Source organism: Rhagoletis pomonella, unplaced genomic scaffold, assembly GCF_013731165.1.
Source record: "Rhagoletis pomonella isolate Grant_MI unplaced genomic scaffold, Rhpom_1.0 Rhpom_scaffold_00012, whole genome shotgun sequence".
Lineage (NCBI taxonomy): Eukaryota > Metazoa > Arthropoda > Insecta > Diptera > Tephritidae > Rhagoletis > Rhagoletis pomonella.
Window position 1 is genome coordinate 19,273,577 of NW_023458566.1, and position 5,261 is coordinate 19,278,837.

Here is a 5,261-nt window from a genome sequence, read left to right on the forward strand (position 1 = left end):
GCACTCATACTCAGACATTTTGGGCATTGTTACATATATAGGTGGCAACAACGCGCTAAAATTACGAATAAAAATATTCAACGGCGAAGCATGGTGTTACACTCATGAAATCTGAAAGCAGACTGAATTGAAATTCGCTGCGTCGTTTCTGTATACGTATAAGCGCTGCGACGCAGACGCTCTCGCGAGTAGCGTTTTGCCCAGCATTGATTTAGACTGAATAATTGCTTTCCATATTTTTTTAATGCATTTTTCGCAAATACCAACGAAATATGAACTATTTTTTGTCAGACGAACATACATAGTTATTTACTGAAGACGGTCTTCCAGAAACTCTTTTCTTTGTAATTTCAAATTCTTTTATTCCACGTAAACAACAATAAAATGATTGTTGGCTTGACTAAGCTGGATTTACAACTTGCGCCTAGAAGTATGCACGATTATACAATGATCTCAAATTACACTTGTGGTAGCCCAGTAGTAAAAAGGCGAAGCATTTGGCGTGATGCACTAGGCAAATATTTACTTGTCTGCTTCGCTTATTTGCATCAAGAATATCCCAGCGAAAATGACCTCTTCTATGCGACAACCCATCCCCTTACCGTGCGCTTCTCCTAAGCAGGGCCTAGTAAAAATAACTACCACTGCAATGATAATGGGGTAATAAAGAGCGATCACTTCACTGGTGACTTTGGCTAGTAACTCGTTCAGAGTCTTCCTTCATTTTTCTGCCCTATGGTGCAATGCAGAGATCTAATCGCAGCTTGGCTTTCAGAACTAATGTTAGTAGGTTCTGAAGAAATTGAGGCTGAAGTTCAATGGGGTACTATTGTGAATAGAACCTATTTTGGACCTTATTTTTTTCGCTTAGACCCTGCAATCAGGTATGTATACTTTCCCATTATTCTTTCTCCGGAATTCTAGTAGAGGTCCGCTGTATATTTATTCGATTCAACCAGGGATGTACCGGGTATCGGTAGATATCCGGAATCCGGCTTATCCGGCCGGTTTTCTATTATCCGACTATCCGGCCGGATAATAGCTTAAGTCTGGGCGAATTTCCGGATTTAGATTATAGAAGAGTCAATTTAAAATTCGAGTGCAGGAATTAATTTTTTTTTTTGTATTTTTATAATCCAATTTAATGTTGCATACCACTAGTATTTAAATAAAGTTAACAATTTTAATATTTTTCTTTAGGAAAAGAAGCATTTGCGAATTATCGGGAAAAAATCTATTTCTACTTTTAACATAAATGGTAAACACAGTTTCTGAGTTCACTTAAGAAGGTGGTGCGCAGAGATACTTCATTGCCAGTATAAACAAACTCTTTGCGATTATGCTTTCACCAAATTAAAGGATTTTGTTGTCTGGGTATGAGAGGTAGCTGTAAATATTTCTCCATTTTTAACTCGCTGTGTTTTTTGTTGTACGGTCGCTGCCTTGTCTACCACATTACTACAAAAACTGGAATCAGTATCGCAGCCGTTGGCGATTTCCTCAAAGCATTGCCAAATACCCTGCTGAGCTCCCTCTTCAAGAAAAGTTATATTTTTAATATAGGATTATTTTATAACTTGCATTTCAGGGGTGAAATCTTGTATTCTTAATTACGTATTGAATAGTTTAGCACGAAAAAGCAAATAATCTGGTCATAAGTATGTCGCTAAACAAAAAAAACTAACAATATTGTGAAATCTATATAGGGCAGCAGTATATCCGGCTCTTATTTTTTACATGGTATCCGGAATCCGATTATCCGGAAAAATCTCTATCCGGCACATCCATAGCTTCAACTAAAGCATTTAAAAAGCAAAGCATATTTTAATTTTTAATATTTTTATTTTAATAAAATAAAATTTATTTTTTGCTTTGCTTTTGTAGTGATGTGCTGAGTCAATACTTTTGAGTATTGATCGATACTCGGTACCGATTTAAAAAGTATCCAATACTGTCGATACTCGGCACAGAAATGTTTAGGTTTCTAATAAGCCAAAAATATGGAAAAATAAGCTAAAAATATGGTTCAGGGGAGACTAGCTTATCAAAAGCCGAACGTAGGGGCCAAAGGAGCTTTCAATACTGATTCAAATGAAAAATGTATAAATATGTCTTACTTGTTTGTTAACTCAGAAAACCTGATAACCAGGTAAGTGCGAATATTTTACTGTTGCCCCAGGTTCAAGTTTTTTGCACATATCATATAAAATAACAATGAAATAATTTTTTTCTAAACTTTAAATACGTATAATAGCGAAGGTTTAATGTAATGAATCGGTATCGGGTACCGAAAAGGAAGTATGGAGTACCGAGTATTAGGTACCGACAATTCAGCACACACTATGCTTTTTAGTACTCGCTCATGGGTACATATCGTTGCAATTCTCGTTATGGAAGCCTCCACTTGATTTAGGATATAGATTTTCTCCCAAGAAAAAAACAACAGGCGTCAAATCAGATGCACGTTAATGCGCGACCTGAAGCCGTCTCCTGGAAAGGCCCTTCTAGTGAAGGAAAACGCCAAATATAAATTCTTTAAAGGTTAGTCCATTAGTGGGCATAAGTATGTAGATCGACCAAAGATTTAATACTCTATTAAACCTTTCCATATTAACCAATATGCCACGCAGAGCATTGGGTGAGCAGTAAGTGAGTTGTATAGATGCACCCTGAAAAATGGGTGCTCATGAATATTTCTAGCATGTCGCTGCTTGATATACTCTATCCTTCTTGCTAATACCTAAGTTAGCTTGAATTTCGTTATGACATTAACAATGTTTACTTCTGGCTAATATCAATGATGCAACTTCATAATTTTATTACAATTTTGTTTTTTCAGATTTATCTTTTAGTATGTTTCAATGATTATTTACTATTTTAAAAACAATGGGCATTACACGGAAGTTGTTTAAAAATAGAACTCGCATGTTTAGCATGCATTAAAGCGCATTGAAGTGAGTACAGAGTACACTTAGGTCTCTTTTTATGCGGTTTTTTTTAATGCGGATTTGAATTTATGCAGTTTTTCAAACCATTTCTTCGTTGCAGTGATTTAGCTTTTTTGAGAATATTTATTGCTTTTTCTTCAGTGTGTAAGAGACAATGCTTTTGATAAATAATTTGTCTTTGTATTCTTAGATAATTCATGTATTTATTGTGTATATATATATATTGTGTACATATAAAATTTTATTTATTTCATTAATGTTCAGTTTTACATGGACTAATAAATGTTGAAGTGAAAAAAAAAAGAATTTTTTTTTGCTTAATATTGCCTCACTGGATCTGAATTTATGCAGTTTTTGAAAATGGTAGAACGCATCCCCTGTTTTTGTATGAAAGTACAGAACTTTTTTATGCGGATTTTTTTTATGCGGCTTTCTGAGGAACGCACGTACCGCTTAAAAAAAGACCTATATAAGTGTCTCTATTGCGTTGTTGCATTGTAATGTATTTTCATTTGTACAATAATTTAATTTGCTAGACTTATTCATATAAAAACTATTAATAAATATGTACGTACATACATATGTATGTATACACATTTGTTGATAAAAATGCGACGACACTCAAAAATTTGTTATCGATGATTTTAATTGCAATTTGTTTAAAAAAAAATGTAACAAATACTTAACAGGATTACATCGCACACATGCAGACATATGCCCTGTAGGGAAACTCCGAACTGGTGAACCAAATTTATAGTTCCGTACTAGATCTTTATCGCCAAAAACGAACCAGTTCGATAGTAACTAGATCGCCATCAGTTCAAAAGCAGCGATATGTGGTACTTTTAAAAAAACAATTTAAGAAATCATATTCAACAATTTATATTGAGCTCGAGGCCGTTTTAAATGAAAATTTTTATTGTGGAAAAGCAACAATAATTTGAAAAAATGGTAGACGTGATAGCTATTTCGGAAATCACCACATTTCCTCATCAGACTAGAAATCTATATCTAAAATGACGAATTTAGAACTGGTTCAAAACTATAGAAAAAGGGATGCAGAACGAATGCAAACGGGTGCAAAGCGGACTAGATCCCATATGTCGAATTTAGGACTGGTTCTGAACTATAGAAAAGGTAATGTAGCGGGGGACAATTTCCAATTCCGATGACATCGCTGTGTTAAATTCGCCAGTTGTTTGCATGCAAAAGAGATTTATCGCGAACTAGTAGTGATTCTAAATGTACTAGAAATGCACCAGTTCAAAACTAGAGATTTTCCCCACAGGGAGGGAGTAGGTGCATATGTATGTAAATACACTCGTCCATGTACATATGGAATCCGGGAAAAAACCACTCCGTTTGGCGGGTTGTTTACAATTTGCATGATATCTTTTTGAGTGAGAATTAAGTAATAATAAATTACAATCATAACAATTATTTGTCAAAGTTGCGCAATTGGCATCTTTTATTTCATTGATTTTAATAATAAGCTACAAAATAAACACAAATACATATTTACATAGATACTACTTTTTCGTCTAAATACAAAATATATAAATATTTCTTTATTCGGTCCTCTTTTGTACTTTTGCCCATTTTTTTGTGCATTTTTCGTTTAAACTTATCACTTTCGTCTTAATTACTCTCGTCTTTGATCGTATTTATACAATAGCTTTGTTTCTTAGCAGATAATTATCACAAATTATCACTAATTTCTGCTGGAAAGCGTTTCTTGACCCAAAAAAGTAGCAGAAACTAGCTGCTCTCTCTCGTTCTTACGCTCTTCTATTTTTGGCTCTGCTGCTAATTTCTGCTAGTTGAATTTTTACTAGCAGAAACTAGCAGCTGTCAAAATGGATAAACAAAAATTCGCGCCAAATATTTTCAATTGTCAAATACACCGACCAGCTGATTACTTGCTAGTTTCTGCTAGTTTTGCGTTTCTTTACTTTTTTGTTATTTCGCTCTCTGTGAGCGTAATTCTTTCAATTTTCTCATTCTTCTTCTTGCTGATAATTATCTGCTAGAAAAGAAAAGAAACAAAGCCAATGACATACAACTAAATTACGCACTCGCTTACGTATATGAATATATTTACTATAGACTTAAAAATTAAGTTAATGACTGGAATAGTTTAAATATACATACAGATATGTATGTATGTATGTATGTATACAGGTATAGTAAACAATTAAAAAATAATAATAATTATTATCAATTAATAACAAGTACTTAGTTTCAACGTTCGAAGTCTAATTTGATTAATTTGTACATTTTGTGATGGAGCAATTCGCATTTGCCAAAAAGAAA